General features: G+C 46.3%; 1 long non-coding RNA gene across 1 annotated transcript; it reads right to left on the bottom strand.

Annotated features, from left to right (window-relative positions):
• Nucleotides 1–19: 19 nt before the first annotated feature.
• Nucleotides 20–18,403, bottom strand: LOC130680018 (uncharacterized). Its single transcript, XR_008993016.1, has 3 exons — nt 18,256–18,403; nt 2,700–2,893; nt 20–1,463 (listed from the first exon to the last, which is right to left on the bottom strand). It is a non-coding gene; the product is annotated as an uncharacterized LOC130680018 (long non-coding RNA).
• Nucleotides 18,404–21,706: the final 3,303 nt, after the last annotated feature.

The following is a 21,706-nucleotide window of genomic DNA, read 5'->3' as shown; positions in this document are numbered from 1 at the left end:
AAATTCTGACCCACAAATATTGAAAAATAAGAAAACCACATATTTCTTTTTTTATTTGCAAATATAATCAACTATAAAGAGATATACATCTTCAGAAATATCTTTCTTTTTACCTTTTCATTTCCAGGAATGAAAGAGATTAAATATTTTGTTAAAAGTAAAGACATCCTTGAGACACAAACTATTTTCTAAACAGTCCTCCTTGTAAAATATATTAGTCCCTATGCAAATTAAACACAGGTTTAAGATAATTAACTCCACAGAGAAGAAAGCAGAAAATGTGACTTTACTTTAAAATGTTAAGAAGTTCAATACCTTGTTCTATCTTCTAACATACACACATACATACACAAGCAAACAAATAAATACACTGCCAGCAGACACTCACCCAGTAGGCAATTTCTATTTTCTTTTTGATCATCATTAATTATATGCTCTGTTGTACTGCTTCGTGTTTCTTTTCCTTCCAAGGTTTTGAACTCTTTTAAACTCAGGGTCTATGTTTCCTCTTTTATCCTCCACTGCATAAAGTATGGTTTTAGATATATCAGATAATCAATCTTTTTCTTAACCTGAAATTCACACCAAGGAACATTCTATTTTTCTTCCAACCACAAGCAAGGTTTTTGGAAGATCGATGAAGTATTGTTTTTACAACTGTTTGCAAATTTTCAACATTGTTCCTTAGTAAGAAATATATAAAAACATGATATTTTTATCCTAGGAAATGCAAGTTCCATAAAGATCAAATTATGAGTGTTCCTGATTCCTAGGGCAGAGACCAAAAAATATTTAAAACTTTATATTAATAGAAACAGACTGCTAACAAAATCAATGGGGAAAAGATAGGTGAGATACTTATACCCTAACCACTAATGAAAGAGAAATAAATTATTCTACTAAATAAATATCCAAGGAGATACCCCCAAAAAGTATAACCTATATATCATTTTGATGTTTGCAAGCATTTTAAATTACTGAATCTAGACTTCCAAGTTAACATAATGAGAGTTTCCACATGGTGACAGAAGCCTGATAAGCTGCTTCTTAATTTAATATTCTTGGAGACACACAAAAATGTGAAAGCTGTCTTTGGGACCAAATGATAAGAAAAGATCTTGGAAAACCCTGGTGGAACTCCCACTAAATTCATCATCAGTCAGGATGGATTGTGAAGTACATTACTGAACATTTCACCTACTCTACACTCTGAAACAGAAGAAAGGGCCAACCCACCCCCAGTGAATCAGTATTGAAGACAAAAATGAGAAGCCCAGCAGAAAGTCATAAAGTAGAAAATAAGGAGAGATGATAATATATGTGGAGGGTAGAGGACAAATAGGCAGCTAAGAATTACAAGTGCTCCAATGAAAGAAAAAATGATGGAACAGAAATTATAACCACATGGAAGAAGAAAACCTCTCAGTTGAAAAAAATACACGAGATCAGGTAGTCTTGGGATCCTAGGAAAAAGACAAAAATGCCAACTTTAAATGTGTGTGTGTGTGTGTGAGTGTAAAATTTCATAATTTCAAAGATAAAGAAAAACAGACTCTCTAAGCATCTGGGTAAAACATCTAGCCTCACTTTCTCTCCAATCCTAAACATACCAGAAGACATCAACTAAATGATGAGTAGAAATCCATTCAAGTAATTATTCATTTGTGACAGCAACAGAAAAACTTTCATGAATAACTGAAGACTAAAAACTATATTACTGAAGTATAGTTCAGTATATTACTGAAGTAAGTCAAGATTACCAAGCTCTTTATTTAAGTAAGCTGCAGAGTAATTTTATTTTACTTCAAGCATGGGAAATGACAGTGATCTCTTTTGGATTTCACAGAGTTCGCAAGTTTTATACCTTTTATAAAAAAGTGGTGCCTATATCAAACTTATTACCAAGGCAACACATTATTAAGTAAAACAGCCAATCAAAATTTCTGACCTTTCAGATTAATTAGAGGTTACTGTCAACAGTAGTTGCCCAGCAATCTCTGAAGCCCAGGTATCTAATAAAAATCCTTATTTAGGATTAATACAAGCAAGAATAATTTCTGTTTTTCTCTGCAAGTACAGGGTAAGAGGAAACAAATGTTTTCTCCTTGTACTGCAGTCTTCTTTTATTTGTGATTAGGAAGGCCTGTGTTTCAAGGCTAAGTACTGGGATTCCTTTGGTTGGTTACCACTGACAGAAAAAGAAGCAGACTTCAAAAGCTCAAAGCATGTAATGGAAAAGAAGGACAAAATAGCATTATGAGCATTGGAATGTGGGCCATACAATGCTTTGTATCTCACTTTCCCAAGAACATTAACAAGAGATTCACTCCAACAATCCAAAGGGTGGGTCTGTCTAGTACAGACTTCTGCGTTGTAACTTGGCTTCCTCACTTTCAGAAGCAGGTTACTTACACTCCCTTAAGGCCCAGTTTCCCCTTCTGTGAAATAAGAATTATAATTGGACCTATATATCTTTAGATTACAATGAAAATCAAATAAATAGTACAGGTAAAATATTTAACATAGTACCTGGTACACAATAAGCACGTTATAATTTATAACAATGATATTGTAAGAGAAATAATGTTAGTTATTTATTGCTTCATTACAAATTACCCCCAAAATTTAGTCACTTAAAACAATAAGTATTTATTATCTTACAGGAGTTTCTCAAGGTTATAAATCCAGAAACAACTTACCTGGGTTTTCTGGCTCTGCATTCCTTAGGAAGTTGCAGTCACAATTTTGGTTGAGGATACAGACATCTGAATGTTGACAGATCTGGAAGATATGCTTCCAAGAAGACTCATTCACATGGCTGTTGGCCAGATGCCCTTGTTTCCTCAGTGGCTAATGGTAGGAAGCCTCAGCTCCTTGCCTACATGTCAGCTGACTTCACCCAGGGTAAGCAAATACAGAGAAAGAAGTCACAGAGCCTTTCATGAGCTAGTCTCTGAAGTCCCACATCACTACTACTTTTTTTCTATTCAATTAAAAGCACATTGCTAAGACCAGCTCTCACTCAAGGAAAGATAAATTGAACACCTCTTGAAGAGTATCAAGCAATTTGTGGAAATATTCAAAACTACTACAATTTTATTTGTGTATCATATGCACATATTTCTAAGAAATAGAAAACTACAATATAATTTACACACAATATTGTATAAGTTTATATATTGTAACATTATTACCATTAGAGCCTTAGCTACCACCATCACCATGTCACATAGTTATTATTTCTTTTTTGGAGCCAGAACACTTAAGATCAAGTCTCTAAGCAACTTTGAAGTGGACAATACAGTATTGTTGACTATCATCAAAATGTTGTACATTAAGTTCCCAGAACTTGTTTATGGACTATTGCAAGTTTGTACCCTTTGACCAACATCTCCCCAATTCCTTCAGGCCCCCAGCCCCTGGAAACCACCATTCTACTCCTTGTTTTAAAATTCTGGTTATCAGGAAAACTAATCAAATATACAGAATTAAGTAGAAAAATGCTTTTAAACATATTTACAAAATTCAATTCTGAGACTTTCCTGGAAATTAAGGTGTACAGTAATATAAAACTGTACAATAATAAACTTATAACCCCAAATTAGTTAAACAAACATGTGGAAGTGAGATAAGGATTATAGAAAGGAATGCATACTGCATTTATTGTTGTATATAGGGAGAAGTTACTGTTTTGATACTGATTTTGGTAATTAGAGAAATATAAATTCAAATACATATTGAAGAAACCAAAATTCAGCCACTAGTAAGATTTTTATTATAATGTTTTCTGATCATAAAAGAAAAATACTCTAAATATATATATATAAAATTTGGAAAATGCCAAAAAGGGTTAAAAAATAATAAAAACAACTATAATCTCACAACCCAGAAAAAGCCCTTTATTTGTTCCTTTCAGACAATTAGTTATTTATTGCTTCATTACAATGTGTGTGTGTGTGTGTGTGTGTGTGTGGTATAAAACATATAAAAGTATGACAAATTGTGTTTTGCCAATATTCTATAGAATCATAATATATATCGCTTTTCCCCTAATATTACATGAGCTTTGCCCTACGTCTGTAAATCTTCTTTCATAAAACATTTTTAAAAACTGAAGATTAACTATCCTACCATTTGCATTGCTAAAATTAATTTAATAATTCTCTTACTGCTGAATATTTAGGTGGTTTTCAAATTTTTGTTAACATAAATAGAAAATATATAAAGTTATATATTTAAATATCTGATTATTTTCCGAGAATAAAATCCTTAAAGAATTTCAAAAAAGTGAGAACATGTTTAGAGATCTTAGTGTGCAAAACTGTACTTAGAAAAGGTTGTGCCAACTGATAAATACTCCAACAGAGTCTGAAAGTTCTCATTTCCCCAAATCACAATGACAATGAGATTTCACCTCAGATATGTTAGAATGGTTACTATCAGAAAGATGAAAAATAATGTTGGCAAGGATATGAAAAAAAGGGAACCCTTGTGCACCATTGGCCGGAATGTAAATTGGTGCAGCCACTATGGAAAGTTCTATGGAGGTAACTCAAAAAATTAGAAATAGGAATACCATTCAACCCAGCAATTCCACTTCGGGTATTTGTCCAACAAAGACAAAAACACAAGTTAAAAAAAATACATGCACCCACATGTTCACTGCAGCATTGTTTTTAATAACCAAGATAAGGAAACAACTGAAGTGTCCATCAGTGACAAAAGTTTACTGTGCAGCTCCAAGGGAAAATGTTCCAGTATCACAAGCAGAATAATGAAGGGTGGATTTAAAACTAAGAGGCAACAAATAGATAACTGGCACATACCTCAGTAAAAAAAAAAAATGCTATATGAGGAAATCTGAAATAGCCAAATTCATGGAAGCAGAGAGTTGAATGGTAGGTGGCAGGGGCTGGGGCAGCGGGAAACAGGGTGTTATTAGTCAAAGGGTACAAAAGTTTCAATTACATAAGATGAATAAGACTTAGAGATCTACTGTACAGCATAGACAACTATAGCTAACAATACTGTACTATATACTTAAAACTTTGCTGAGAGTAGATCTAATGTTAAGTGTTCTCATCACAAAACAATAATAGTAATAAATAAAAAGGCAACTTTTGGAGGTGATAGACATGTTTATGCCTTGGATTGTGGTGATTCTTGGGTATATGCTTATCTCCAAACTCATCAAATTGTATATATTAAGCATATACAACTTTTTGTATGTCAATCATACCTCAATAAAGTGAATTTTTTAAAAGAAGGAGGAAGAAGAGGGGCTGTGGAATTTAGGGTATTATGAGCGATCAGAGACTTAAATAAAACAGACACAACTGACCAAATATGAGGTATAATAACCCTTTACGCAGGCTGTGCCAGATGCTGTGCCAGACACTTTGCTATTTCATTTAAACCCACAGTATTTCTAGAAGTTAATACTTATTCTTCTCATTTCAGTGAGGAAATGGGGACTCAAAGGGAATAAATATCTTCAAACAGCCAGATAGTGATAGATCCAAAATTTGAACCCAGAACTCTTGATTACAGAGCCTTACTGCATTACATCTCATTGAAGATACATGATCATGCCCACAACAAATTAAAAAATCCAGAATCTGGCCCCCAGTAATTGCTTGTATATTTCTCCTACCTAAGTCTCTACCTTTGTATACAAGAAGCTACAAGACCAGTTTCAGGTGGAGCTGCATTTTGATAATCTTAGTGCGTAACTGAAAGGAGCAATTTCCCCATTCACCCAAGAGTAACATTTGTCATGAATTGACTTAGTTGCCTATAGAGGCAATAAAAGAGAATAAGCTAGTTTTAAAAAGGAAAAACAGAGTCTAAAGCAGCTTTTCAGTGAAGCACACACTGTCTTTATTCCAAGGACAATTATGCTTTGATAGCCTATAACTTTAAGCACTGAGCTGTAAGTGGTTTGCTGGTAAATGTTTAAATAACCAGTTCTGAGAGGGAAAAAGCTGTGATACATAGTTTGCCAGTTTCTGTTGTATAAGTACTCCTACCTTGCCCAGTTTCAAGCCTCCAAATGTGATATCACTGAACACAGAGTTGGGAAGAGATATGCAGAAGCATGTCAATAAATGGTATTTCCACCATACAGATGCAGTGTATATACACAGCCTCAGGAGTACAGATAATAGTAAAATGTGTAAGAATTCTAATTGAAGTATTGGGTTTGAGGTATTTACCATTGTTTTAATATGATTTATTTAATTGCAAATTTATATAATTTTACATTGAGTCTACTAAGGACCAATAGGGATAGTATCTGCTGAGGATGGTATCGAGATGTACTAGGGAAGCTCCTGATGAAGATAGTCCCTCCCAAGGCAAATTCCTCAGGAGAGGTAATGTTCTCAAGTAGAAGCAGAACTACTACTACTAGCAAAGGAACCATAAACTGAGAGGTTAAAGATCCCTAGCTTCACTGGAATTTGCCCATACATCTCAGTATTCAGGGTTTCACTCTTTCCCAATCAAAGCCCTAACATTGACACAAAAGACCTTGATAGGGAATTCATTTATTCTATTATTCAGCTGTTCACAAGCTTAGACTTTGGGGTTTGCTTATTTTCAGAAATCTCACTCCTGCAGCCATAGGAGATAAGTGGGTTCTGTTGTAACAATTATGGAAGTCTTCTGGGAATTTGAAGCCCTGCAGTCATTCTCTTTCTACCTCTACTCCAGTGCATATAAAAACAAACACCTAATCCCATTGCGCTCCTTATTTTCATTAAAATGTTCTATGGCAGCAAATACTTGGTCCCCTAAGGCCTTGCCTTCTATAGGTATGTCATTATAGGTGTCTACATGTTGGTAATTTTAGTAGCTGCTTTACCTCTGCATCATATGAGCTATGAGTGTTCCCTTTACTACTAGAAACAGGATCATTATGCCTTTATATCTAACGAGATCAGAGAACCAATTCCTGAGAATACAGAACCAATTCACAGAATGTAGAACCAATTCAGAAAAAAAAAAAAACCCTCCTTAAGGCTCCATTCTTCTGGAACTACTCCCTGTACCAAATTCTGTGTCAGTAAAGATATGACCAAAATTTATTATAGGAGTTTAACGTTAAGCAATTGTAGAAGGTGGTTAAATAGTCCATATAAGGCTACAGCTTCTACATCAGTGCCTAGCTGGAAGTTAGCAAGGCAAGTAATCTGGAAGAAAATGAACACAGAGGAGAGCAAAAACTAACAGGAGTCTGCAAGAACAAGCTAGACACACAAGTGTGAGCTTGGGGCTCACTCTTGTCTTCCACTACCTCCAGGCATCTGACTCAGGTGATATGAGAGAAGTTGCAGGAGACGCTACTGACCTTCACCACACATGCACACACACACACGCACACCCCCCCCCACAATCCAGGACTTAGAGAAACTTAGGGAAATGTCTGGCAGGAGCCAGAAGAGCAGCAAGCCTGACTGCACCCCACGTGACCGAAGTGAGTCGCGGATCAGCAACAAGCCCGTGAGAAATCCAGCAGCGCCTGATGGTACTCCACCCTTCTGGATACAAACAGGGCTACTGCCTTTCTCATGGCCAACACTAACCTAAAACTATATAGGGAAGGGAATTCTGTAGCTTCGCTAAATTGACAAGTACTAAGTCACCACACTGCCCCACCTCTTTAACAGTGTCTCCACTTCCAAACACACCAGCATCCTTCTGCCATATAACAATTCATTCCCACCTCAAGGCCTTTGTACTCAATGTTCCTTCTGCCTGAGGTACTCTTCGCCAGATACCACCTAGCTTCTACTACTCATTAATTTCTCCACTCACATATGACCTCTTCTTCCATTCAAAGTATCGCTTGTTCCTGATTGCTTCCCATAGTAAACATTTTAGCTTCTTGGCTAGCATCAGTTCCCCCGTCTCTCATTACTAACAGATCTTTTTCAAGGTCTCTACCCCATCCCATGCAGACACACATTCCAGCTCCAGGATTGTGCCCTAATTGGCTTCGGTTAATCAGGAGATTTTAATCCAGCCTCAGTCATTTATACAGGGATAAGCAAGAGATCTAAGCTAATGAATCTCACTACCTTTTAATAGAATGCTACGGTGCAAGTCCTACTGATCCTGACTCCTACAGGTACACATCCTCCAGCCCTGTGCGCACCCAACCCTAAGAGAAAGCCACTTTGGTGAACTACAGAGCAGAAGAGTATGACAATTGGGTCAATGTTGAGAATGTTAATCTCCTAGATCAACCAACTAAAACCTTTCACACCCCCATATTTTCCGCTACAAAAACCAATAAGATCTCATGTGTTTAAGATACTTTGGAGTTTTTTATTTTTTATTAATGCATAACTGACAAATGCCATTGTTTTTTTAAATAAAAACCAACATAAATGATGCATCTCCATCCTATTATACTGTTTTATTATCTTCAAAGATAGTGTTGCAATCTCCAATTCTTATTTTTGTGTTTTTTAAAATGTCTATCACCTCCAGTAGATTACAAACACAATGCAAGTAAAGACTTTGCATAGTTTATTCCAAGCTCCTAGGGCAATGCACAGCATATAAGAATTCAAAAACACCTAAAGAATTAATGCATAAAATGGATCCAAGTGGAATCTTCTCTCTCTATAGAATATACAATGCAAAACAGGTACTACACTGTCATCAAACAATAGCATATTTTACTTAAATCGGTCCACCAATCCCAAATTTGCCTTTCTTCTGTTCTGCCTTGATATTTTGCTTAGAGAGGAGCTCTTTGTGGAATACTTGTGAGTGTAAGGTGATAGATAGATGATAGACAGATAGGTACATAGGAATGATAGGTAGGTAGGTAGACAGATACATACACACATACATACATATATACATAGACAGACAGACCGATAGAGATACAGAGCCATGCACTGAATTTTGGGCCCTCACCTTACCATCTCCTGCTCCTCCTAATCACCAACCGCCACACACACACACACACGCACGCAAGCACACACACACACACACACACACACACACAGAATTGACTCAGGGTTGAAGCCCTAAGCCCCACTTGTGATGGTATTGGGAGGTGGGGACTTTGGGAGGTGATTAGGTTCAGAAGAAGTCATGAGGGTGTGGGCAGAGCTTCCATTATGCAGTCAGTGCTATTAAGAGGAAGAGAGGACAGAGCTCTCTCCATTGACCCTGTGATGGCACAGCAGGAATGTGGCATTTTCTGCAAGCCAGAAGAGGAGACCTCACCAGGAACTGAATCACCCTTGCTCTTGGACTTCTATCTCCAGAACAGTGAGAAAATAGGTATACATGGATTAAGCCCCCACTCTATGACAGTTTGGTTATCAGCTTGAGTAGACTAACACAGATATGTAGGTAAACAGACATGCACTTAGACGATGGATGGAAAGAGCCTACGCACAGATACTTATGCTTAGGTGTCTGCAAAGGTACCTCTGTGAATCTGTTTCTGCACTTTGTGGTTCGCTCCCTATGAGGGGAACACCAGGAGCACACCTTATGCACGTTTTTTTCTTAAAGTGTGGGCTGCAGTTTCAGATACCTGGGGTGTTCATTAAGTCCCAGCCTTGTTTGGGAAACAGGGGTCACAGGAACCCATGGCTGTTGACAAACCGAGGGCCGTGTGCAACAGGGTAGAGCCTGCCTGGGAACATTCCTACAGGACCTCTCCCCCAGACACCTCCTGCTGCTCCTTGTCTTTGAATAAACCTCACCAGGGCCACTTCACAAAGCAATCCAGTAGCTAACAGAAGCTGCAGGATAAATGGAGCTTGAGGGGTGTGCGTATCTGTGTGTGTGTCTGTGTGTGTGTGTCTGTGTGTCTCTGCGTGTGCGTGTGCGTGTGTGTACTACTGCTCAGATCGGTCTATAAGTAAGAAAGGAATGTAAAATGGTGCAGCTACTATGGGAAACAGTGTGGAGGTTCCTAAAAATATCCATAGCGGTACCACATGACCCAGCGTTCTTTTTCATACACAGCAGTGGAACTCCCTTCAGGATACCGGACCTGTTCCCAATGCATACACCACCAAGCAATTCTCCAACACCAGCAGGGTTTCTGAGAACTCTCAACTCTGATGACATCTGCCTGGACGCAGCACAAGATTCCCCAGGGTAAGGTTTCTATCCTCAAGACTGCCCTCCACCCCCAACTCCAGAGCCCGGTTGCCAGGCCCATGCAATTAGCTTGTGCTTCCCACCTACATACAGGCTAGGATTGGAAGTTCCAACGACCTCCCCCTTAGGTACTGCCCAAGTCGCTAGGGTGCCTCAGCAGCTCAGGAAAACACGTTTACCAGTTTAACAAAGACTATCATAAAGGACACAGCAGCGCACGCGCGCGCTTCACAAGCACACGCACGCGCACACACGGCAAGGTCCCAAGTAAAGGAGCTTCTGTCCTCCCGGGACTTGGGGAATGGCATGGTGGCATGTGCAGGCGACCTGGTTCCCCAAGCATGGAAGCTCTGACAGAGAAGCAGGAGATGAGAGAGAGAGAGCTGTGCTCTTCTCATAGGGTTCTGTGAGGGCTTCACTGCAGAGTCATGGCTGACTAAATCGCTGGCCATTGCTGATTCAACCTCCAGCCCTCATCCCTTTCCTCTTCCTTCCCTGGGGGCTGGGGGCTGCAAGTTCCCACCCGCTAACCACAAGCCTGGTGCCCCTGGCGACCAGCCTCTACCCTGGGCTAGGGCCCCAAAGCCTCTGCATTAACCTAACAAGACACCCATTGGACAGTCGTGGCTCAGAAGGATTTTCAGGAACTGCGGATGAGGAGCAAGAATACCTAGGAAATGAACAAAATATTAGCAAACCAAATTCAAAAATACATCAAGGGGATCAAACACCCTGATCAAGTGGGAATCATCCCAGGGATGCAAGGATGGTGACAGCATTCGAAAATCCATCCACACCATCCACCACATAAACAGAAAGAAAGACAAAAACCACATGATCATCTCCACAGATGCTGAAAAAGCATCCGACAAAATGCAACATCCATTCACGATAAAAACTCTCAGCCAAATGGGTATACAGGGCGAGCACCTCAACCTAATAAAGGCCGTATATGACAAACCCACAGCCAACGTCATACTCAACAGCGAGAGGCTGAAAGCCGTTCCTCTGAGACGGGGAACGAGACAGGGGTGCCCACTCTCCCCACCGCTATTCAACACAGTCCCGGGGGTCCCAGCCACGGCAATTAGACCAGACAAAGAAATACAAGGAATCCAGACTGGTAAAGAAGCAGCTAGGCGGTCACCATCTGCAGATGACACGATACTGTACGTAAGGAAACCCTGAAGACTCCACTCCAAAACTGCTAGAACTGATAACCGGAATACAGCAGAGCTGCGGGACACAAAACCAACACACAGAAATCTGCGGCTTTCCTGTACACTAACAATGAACCAAAGGAGAGGGAAATCAGGAAAACAATTCCATTCACAACTGCATCAAAAAGAATAAAATACCTAGGAATAAACCTAACCAAGGAAGCGAAAGACCTATACCCTGAAAACTATAAGACACTCTTAAGAGAAATTAAAGAGGACGCTAACAAATGGAAACTCATCCCACGCTCTTGGCTAGGAAGAATTAATATCGTCAGAATGGCCATCCTGCCCAAAGCAATCCACAGATCGGATGCAGTCCCTATCAAATCACCAACAGCATTCTTCCACGTACTGGAACAAATAGTTCAAAAATTCATATGGAAACGCCAAAGATCCCGAATAGCCAAAGCAATCCTGAGAAGGAAGAAGAAAGCATGTCTCTCTGTGTGTGTGTGTGTGTGTGTGTGTGTGTGTGTGTGTGTGTGTGTGTGTGTGTGTGTGTGTGTGTGGTGTGTGTGTGTGGTGTGTGTGTGTCTGTGGTGTGTGTGTGTGTGTGTGTGGTCTGTGTGTGTGTGTGTGGTGTGTGTGTGTGTGGGTGGGTGCGGTATCTCGCTCCCCAACATCAAGCTCTACTACAAAGCCACAGTCTTGATCAAGACAGTTTGCTCCTGGCACTAGAACAGAGCCACAGACGGGTGGAACAGAATAAGAGACTCCAGACATTAACCCAAACATATGTGGTCAATTAATATATGATGAGGGAGCCAGGGACATACAATGGGGAAATGACACTCTCTTCAACAGACGGTGCTGGCAAAACTGGACAGCTACACGTAAGAGAATGAAACTGGATCACTGTCTAACCCCATACAGAAGAGTAAATTCGAAATGGATCCAAGACCTGAATGTGAGTCATGAAACCATAAAACTCTCAGGAAAGAACATATAGGCACAAATCTCCTGGACATAAACATGAGCGACTTCTTCAAGAACATAACCTCCCCGGGCAAGGGAAACAAGAGCAGAAATGAACTGGTGGGACTACATCAAGCTGAAGAGCTTCTGTACAGCAAAGGACACCCTCAATAGAACAAAAAGGTACCCTAAAGTATATGCGAGAATATATTCATCAATGACAGATCCGATAAAGGGTTGACATCCAAAATACATAAAGAGGAGCTCACGCACCTCAACAAACAAGAAAAGCAAATAATCCCATTAAAAAATAGGCAGAGGATCTGAACAGACACTTCTCCAAAGAAGAAATCGAGGTGGCCAACAGGCACATGAAAAGATCCTCCACACCGCCAATCCTCAGAGAAATGCAAATTAAAACCACCATGAGGTATCACCTCACACCAGTCAGGATGGCCACCATGGGGAAGACACACAACAACAGACGGTGGCGAGGATGTGGAGAAAGGGGAACCCTCCGACACTGCTGGTGGGAATGGACATCTCAGCTCAACCATTGTGGAAAGCAGTATGGAGGTTCCTCAGGAAGCTCAAAATAGAAATACCACTTGACCCGGGAATTCCACTTCTAGGAATTTACCCTAAGAGTGCAGCAGCCCAGTTTGAAAAAGACAGATGCACCCCTATGCTTATCGCAGCGCTATTTACAAGGGCCGAGAAATGGAAGCAACCTAAGTGTCCATCAGCAGATGAATGGGTAAAGAAGACGTGGTACATACTATACACAATGGAGTATCACTCAGCCATAAGAAGAAAACAAATCCTACCGTTGGCAACAACACGGATGGAGCTAGAGGGTATTATGACTATGCTCAGTGAAATAAGCCAGGCGGAGAAAGACAAGTACCAAGTGATTTCACTCATATGTGGAGTATAAGAACAAAGAGAAACTGAAGGAACAAAACAGCAGCAGAATCACAGAACCCAAGAATGGACTAACAGCTCACAAAGGGAAAGGGACTGGGGAGGATGGGTGGGAAGGGAGGGATAACGGTGGGGAAAAAGAAAGGAGGCCTTACGATTATTAGCATGTATAATGTGGGGCGGGGTTGGGGGGGGGGCGCGCACAGGGAGGACTGTGTGACACAGAGCAGACAAGTAGTGATTCTACAGCATCCTACTACACTGATGGACAGTGACTGTCACGGGGTTTGTGGGGGGGGACTTGGTGAAGGGGGGAGTCGAGGAAACATAATGTTCTTCATGTAACTGTAGATTAAGGATAACAAAATGAATAAACATAAGAAAATGACAGTAAGAAAATAAAAAGTGTTTCCCAGTTTACTGTGTTGTGTTACTCGTATACCAGACACAGGCCCCAAAACGAGACCAAAGAGAAAAATCTGGGCCGCCAGGCTCAGTGAGAACGTGGAATGTTGCTATGCTGAAACCTGGTGGTCCCTGACCTACGCTTTCCGGGAAGCGAAGAAAGAACCTGCCCGCTAGCTAGAAAGGGAAGTCACGCGGACGGTCCCCTCCTCGGAATCTGTCACCCGCCTGGCTGGCCATGGCGGAGGAAGCATGTCTGGCTCCAGGCCTCCCAGAGAAGATGGGAAGGCCCGGGGCGAGGGCGGGCGGCGCCCCGGCAGCCCCGGCCTCAGGGACCGCGGGGGCACAGCATTGGCCGCCGCGCCCCGGGTCCCAAGCGCGTGCAGAGGCGACACCCGGGCGGGCGTAGCTCTGACAGACGTGAGCACTGCGGCCCTGAATGGTCTGCGTGGTGGTCTGGCTGGCCCTGACACCTGCACGGCCCTCGGCGGGCAGTCCCGGGGGGGGGGGGGGGGGGGAGGGCTGGGGACACTACTGGGGCTGGCGTGGGGCCCACGCCCTGTGACACTGGGCCAGGGTCTCCTCTGGGTGGGGCTGGTGTGCTCACGGCAGTGGGGGCTCCCCTCCCCCCTGGGTGACATCACGGTTGCCCGGGCGGCTGCTCTGTGATGCGTCCCCTGGCTGACCTATCAGAGGCTGCCCTAGCTGGGCAGCTCCGTGCGCGCTGAGGAGGTCTGAGGAGGAGTTGGAAGCTCTCCCTAGCTTCGTACCCTATTCTCATGCCTGTCTCAAACGAAGGACCTATGGACACCACACCGCTGGGGCCGGACTCTGACGCGGAGGGCGAGCCTCTGAACACCATGCCGCCCCCGTGGGCCACCGCCGCCCTGGGGCCGGACTCTGACACGGCCGGCGAGCCCATGGACACCACGCCGCCGCCGTGGGCCGCCGCCGCCCTGGGGCCGGACTCTGACACGGCCGGCGAGCCCATGGACACCACGCCGCCGCCGTGGACCGCCGCCGCCCTGGGGCCGGACTCTGACACGGCCGGCGAGCCCATGGACACCACGCCGCCGCCGTGGGCCGCCGCCGCCCTGGGGCGGGACTCTGACTCGGCCGGCGAGCCCATGGACACCACGCCGCCGCCGTGGGCCGCCGCCGCCCTGGGGCCGGACTCTGACTCGGCCGGCGAGCCCATGGACACCACGCCGCCGCCGTGGGCCGCCGCCGCCCTGGGGCCGGACTCTGACTCGGCCGGCGAGCCCATGGACACCACGCCGCCGCCGTGGGCCGCCGCCGCCCTGGGGCCGGACTCTGACACGGCCGGCGAGCCCATGGACACCACGCCGCCGCTGTGGGCCGCCGCCGCCCTGGGGCCGGACTCTGACACGGCCGGCGAGCACATGGACACCACGCCGCCGCCGTGGGCCGCCGCCGCCCTGGGGCCGGACTCTGACACGGCCGGCGAGCCCATGGACACCACGCCGCCGCCGTGGGCCGCCGCCGCCCTGGGGCCGGACTCTGACACGGCCGGCGAGCCCATGGACACCACGCCGCCGCCGTGGGCCGCCGCCGCCCTGGGGCCGGACTCTGACACGGCCGGCCAGCCCATGGACACCACGCCGCCGCCGTGGGCCGCCGCCGCCCTGGGGCCGGACTCTGACACGGCCGGCCAGCCCATGGACACCACGCCGCCGCCGTGGGCCGCCGGCCCGGGGCCCGACTCTGACACGGCCGGCGCGCCTATGCGCACCACTGCGCCCCTGCGGGCCATCTTCCGGTCCCCACCGGCCCGATGCCACACGTGGCACAACCGCCGGGCTCAGCCCTACCCCCGACGACGGTGACGCGCTGGACACGCCGCCACCCTTGCGGCCGTCTACCGGTCTCCCCCAGCCCCGTACAAGGCCCATGTCCTTTTGTTGGCGCTTCCTATCCTCCCTGCTATCCATTAAAGAAAGTCTTTCCCAGATCTGTGTGGGTGTATTGTATTTTCCCACTAAACCCTGTTCTTGCTAATATGCCTCTGGCTGTCTTTACTCTTTCACTCTGCTACAGAGGAAGAACTCACATACACGAGTGATAACGCTTTGAGCCACACCGAACAATGTAACATGCCCCACGCCCCAGTGACCGGGATGTGGAAGTAGCCGCGTTTTATGACTGTGCGTGCTCCACGCGAGGCCTGCGTGCTGAGCGTTTAAGGGATGACAGCCCAGGGGGAGGCAAGTCCAGAGGAGGGAGACCGGGTTGGCTAACGAGGCCCCTTCCCTCTTCTCTGCCACTGCTCTGAGCTCGCCGCAGGCTAGGGAATCCCTGCTGTGACACAGAAAACCACTCTTTTCATTTTGGTTCTTAAACATGTTTAATTCTGTGTGTGTGTGTGTGTGTGTGTGTGTGTGCGCGCGCGCGCGCGTGCGTGTATCACTGCCCCTATCGGTCTAAAAGTAACAAAGAAATGCGCGATAGAGCGAACAACTTGCAAACAGTGACCAGAAAGAGTAAACTTTTCCACTAGCCTCTGGGGATATAGATATCCCAAGTGTTTCTATGCAATTGTAGAAAGATTTTGCTGGAAATCTCGCTGGGACCACTCTGAACCATCACGTTAGTTAAGGCAATAAGCCAGGACAGGAGAGCAGCAAAGAGCACCCACGGTGCGTCTCCTACGTATAAGGCCAAGGGGTACAGGCTTTAATTCTACCACCTCACTTCATCTCACCATGACTGACGTGGGGTGACCCTTACGCACCACCTTCATACATGAGTAAAAAGTTACTTCAGAATCACTTCCCTTAACAGAACATAAATAAATGCAAGGACATCAACATTCCTCGAATTCCTGCCACCGCCACCCAACTCTTTATGCTCAGCACCCTTTCCACACCAACAGAAAACACAGCTCTAAATGCTACTATTCCATTTCAGATAGACCTCACTCACATCTAAATGCCTAAATGCACTGAAACTCCACCTCCACCTTGACAACAGAGGGGAGCAGTTTCCCCGCGAGCTAGCTGGCCTGCCACCTCAGCAAGCCCACGGGCCACTAGCCCACACCAGCCCCGCGTGTCCCCAAGAAGGCGGCTCACTGAACCTGCGACTACACATGCTCTCTGGAGATGGGCGGCCAAGCAGGGCCACCCAGGTGACATCGGCGCGCAGGCACACAGACCTACTACTGGGCGTGCACCTGCCTCGGCCCCAGCAGGCCGGCCGGGGTGCTCCCTGTGTGGGGCCTCGGATCTGCCCCGCAGCTCACGCAGCCGCCCCGGCAGGGCCAGCCCCAGGGCAGAGCACCCGGAGGGCCCCAGCCCGCACTGGTTAGAGAGTCCAGCCGGCCATCTACACCCAGCGGACTCGGGCCACCTACCCAGGTGTTCCAACCCACGGCCACTCCTCTCAAGACCCAAAGACATAGCTAACTCACAGAAACAAACACAAGGAATCAAGACTGAGAAGGAGACAGAGGAATGACTGCGCACCTAGTGACGGTACGTTGACAAAAATGGACAAAATAAATAAACACATAGATAGATTGAGACAGATACATGAGATAGATGGATAGATTAGATCAGACTGACAGATGAGATAGAATGATAGGTTACATAGACCATATAGATACATATAGAGAGATTAGACAGACTAGGCAGACAGACAGATTAGATAGATGATACATGATAGATCAGGTGGACAGATTAGACAGACACCTATAGATACACATAGATAGATGACAGGTAGATAGATTGATAAGATGACAGACTAGATAGATGATATAGATACATATAGGTTAGATAGCCACATTGATATAGATACATATAGATGACAGATAACAGACAGATAGGTGGTAGATTAGATAGTTTGGATAGATAGACACAGAGATGACAGTAGATAGATGAGAGTAGAGAGATCAGATAGATAAGATAGACAGATAGACAGACAGACAGACAGACAGACAGACAGACAAGACAGACAGGTAAGAAAGCATAATACTCAACAAACCTATCGCTCATAACCAGGAGAGCAACGATGAAAGCACAGAGAAGAACTACAAGCGAAAAGGAGACAGAAATCAAGTTGAAGAAGTGCCATAAGGACACAGCTATCAATTATCACAGTAAAGGGAAAGACTTTAAATGCTCCAAACAAAAGACACAGGGTTGAATGAATGGATGAAAACTCAAGACCGCCTACGTGCTCCCTTACAGGAGGCTCACTTGAGATCCAAGCACACAGACAAACTACAAGTTGAAGGGGTGGGAAAAGGTACCCTATCCAAGTGAAACTGAAACTGAAAAAGAAAAAAAAAAAAAAATTAAAGATGGCTTGGTGGGATTAAAGACGGCAGGCAGTGTGAGAGGGGAGGCAGAAACCTCCTCCGAAAACCACATACATGCGTACATTCATACAGTGTGGAAATACAACAACTACACCAGATCCTGGAAGAGAAGCAGGAGAGGAGGCTGCCGCGGCAGGCCGTCACCTCAAGGTGAAGGGTGACGTACCAAAGCCGTGATCCGGAGGGACCCGGCAGGCCCTTCCCGCACCCGAGCTCACCGGAGGGAGGAAGAGAAACGGAAACGGGGAGGCGGGTGGAGGCCTAGGGCTGCTGAACACCCAGCCCTGGAGATCTGCTCTGGGAGCACGGACCTACCTCACGTGATGCTCTGGAGGACCGGTGGGGTTGGAAAGCAAAGACAGGCGGAGCACTTGGAGAGACTTGAGGTTCCTGCCACTCGCGCCAACACAGGGATCCACATCCGGCTGCTGTGGGATGAAAGAAAGGCGGGCAGTCTGAGAGACTTCCTAACAGCGAGAGAGCTGCTAAAGGGGCAAGGGTTGCACAGAGCTTGCCGCTCGGGAGAAAGCACAGGTGCGCAAAACTGTCCGGGTGCACTCTGCCCAGCAGGTGGGGGAACTTTTAGGAGCTCCGGGCGCTCCACCCACCCTGGCTGCCTACGTAGCTCCAAAGCCCCCCACCGTGATGTGACTGATAACACAACACGGCGGCCTGCTGCACCTTCCTCCCCCGCCAGCACCGGCTCGCAAACCGGCTGCCCCCCTCCATCGCGCCAGGCCAGCGACAGGACGGCCCCACCTACGGCAGCCACGGGTGCAAAGCACAGAGGCTTCTCCCTGCGTGCTCCGCAAACTGGCCCTGGCGGTGGACACAGGCACTGCGGCCGGGAAGCGGGAAAGACCTCTTCCCTCCCGCGGGCACCAGCGCCGCCCCCGTGACCCCTGCCTGCCATCACCCCAAGGGCTGAGCAGCTCCAGAGGGAAAAGCTTCTGGGCGCTGTACAGGGCGCCACCTACAAATACGAAACGTCAAAGCCAAAGGAACCTGGTAACTGGACTCGATCCATCTTTGTGAGAGGGATCTCAACATAAAAATCAGAAACATGCTCATGGAGCTCCAGCAAAAAGTTGCCCCTGTCTCTTGGGCATAATTCTCTCTCTCTGTCTCTCTCTCTCTCTCTGTCTCTCTCCCAGGAGCACTTTGGAGGCCTTGTTCTGAGAGGGATGCTGGGGCAGCCCAGCAGGAACGGGCACAGCTCTCAGATCCACCCCGGCCAGTGCCAGGGCAGTCCCACACGGGGCCTGACCGAACTGCAACGGGGGGACGCCGCACGTGTAACTCCGCAGGAAATAACAGTGCCGCACGCTAGCCTTCCCGTTAATGGCTAGTGGCTAGGTGGCTCCACCGATACCAGGTGACGTCCACATCCCGGGCCTTACCTCCGTGGCAACCTTTTTTCCCCGTGAACCTTGAAAGCAGCACATGGAAAGATACTTACTACCAGTCTCCACCATCTCACCTCTCAGTTTAGGCTCGATGTTCCCGTATCACATCTTCTCCTCTTCGTTCCAGTTTTCTTGGCGGGTTGGTGTTCTGAGGGGGGGAAAAAAAAAAAAAAAAAAAATAATTGACTCAGAATTGGAACGAGATGGCAGGGGGTATAGGATTCTGTTTAAGCACCATCAGTAGAACAAAGACATCCGACAGCATGGGAGGACAGATTCAAAGATGGCATATCCGATAAGGGGTTGATGACATCTAAAATAAGTATGAAGTGCCCACGCACCTCCACACACAAAAAGCAAATAATCCAATTAAAACATGGGCAGAGGATCTGAACAGACACTTCTCCAAAGAAGAAATTCAGGTGGCCAGCAGGCACACGGAAAGATGCTCCACATCGCTACGATCATCAGAGAAATGCAAATTAAAACCACCACCATGAGATATCACCTCACACCAGTCAGGACGGCCACCATCGGGAAGACACACAACAACAGACGGTGGCGAGGATGTGGAGAAAGGGGAACCCTGCGACACTGCTGGTGGGCATGTACATCTCAGTTCAACCATTGTGGAAAGCAGTATGGAGGTTCCTCAAAAAACAGAAAAGTACAAATACCATTTGACCCAGGAATTCCACTCCCAGCAATGTACCCTAAGAATGCAGGAGCCTAGTTTGAAAAAGACACACGCACCCCTATGTCTATCACAGCACTACGCACAATAGCCAAGAAATGGAAGCAACGTGAGTGTCCGTCAGTAGGCGGATGGATAAAGAAGAGGTGGTACATACGCAAGATGGAATATTATTCAGCCGTAAGAAGAAAAGAAATCCTACCGTTTGCGACAACACGGATGGAGCTAGAGGGTATTATGCTCAGTGAAATGAGCAGGATGGAGAAAGACAAGCATCAGATGACTTCACTCATCTGTGGAGTAAAAGAACAAAGCAGAAACTGAAGGAACAAAACAGCAGCAGACTCACAGAACCCAAGAGTGGACTAACAGTTACCAAAGGGAAAGGGACTGGGGAGGATGGGTGGGGAGGGAGGGATAAGTGGGGAAAAAGGGGCATTACGGCTCGCACACATAACGTAGGGGGTGGGGCGGCGGGGGTGCCGGGGCCCGGGGAAGGCAGCATAACACAGAGAAGACAGGTAGGGATTCCACAGCGTCTTACGACGCCGAAGGACAGTGACTGTAATGGGGTAAGGGGTGGGGGGGACTTGATAAGATAGTGGGAGGGGGAGTCCAGTAACCATGTTGCTCATGTAATTGTACATTAACGGTCACACACACGCAAAAATCACAACGAGCTATCACCTCACACCAGTCAGAATGGCTAGTACCAAAAGAAGAGAAAAAAAAAAAAACAAAAGAAGCAAAACAAGAAATAACAAGCGTTGATGAGGAAGTGGACAAAGGGAACCCTCGTGCACTGTTGGTGACCATGTAAATTGGTGCAGCTACTATGGGAAACAGTGTGGAGGTTCCTAAAAATATCCATAGCGGTACCACATGACCCAGCGTTCTTTTTCATACACAGCAGTGGAACTCCCTTCAGGATACCGGACCTGTTCCCAATGCATACACCACCAAGCAATTCTCCAACACCAGCAGGGTTTCTGAGAACTCTCAACTCTGATGACATCTGCCTGGACGCAGCACAAGATTCCCCAGGGTAAGGTTTCTATCCTCAAGACTGCCCTCCACCCCCAACTCCAGAGCCCGGTTGCCAGGCCCATGCAATTAGCTTGTGCTTCCCACCTACATACAGGCTAGGATTGGAAGTTCCAACGACCTCCCCCTTAGGTACTGCCCAAGTCGCTAGGGTGCCTCAGCAGCTCAGGAAAACACGTTTACCAGTTTAACAAAGACTATCATAAAGGACACAGCAGCGCACGCGCGCGCTTCACACGCACACGCACGCGCACACACGGCACGGTCCCAAGTAAAGGAGCTTCTATCCTCCCGGGACTTGGGGCCTGGCATGGTGGCATGTGCAGGCGACCTGGTTCCCCAAGCATGGAAGCTCTGACAGAGAAGCAGGAGATGAGAGAGAGAGCTGTGCTCTTCTCATAGGGTTCTGTGAGGGCTTCACTGCAGAGTCATGGCTGACTAAATCGCTGGCCATTGCTGATTCAACCTCCAGCCCTCATCCCTTTCCTCTTCCTTCCCTGGGGGCTGGGGGCTGCAAGTTCCCACCCGCTAACCACAAGCCTGGTGCCCCTGGCGACCAGCCTCTACCCTGGGCTAGGGCCCCAAAGCCTCTGCATTAACCTAACAAGACACCCATTGGACA

The sequence above is a fragment of the Manis pentadactyla genome, chromosome 12 (assembly GCF_030020395.1).
Source record: "Manis pentadactyla isolate mManPen7 chromosome 12, mManPen7.hap1, whole genome shotgun sequence".
Lineage (NCBI taxonomy): Eukaryota > Metazoa > Chordata > Mammalia > Pholidota > Manidae > Manis > Manis pentadactyla.
Note: the sequence above shows the minus strand (reverse complement) of the source record. Positions and strands in the feature narration are given on the sequence as shown.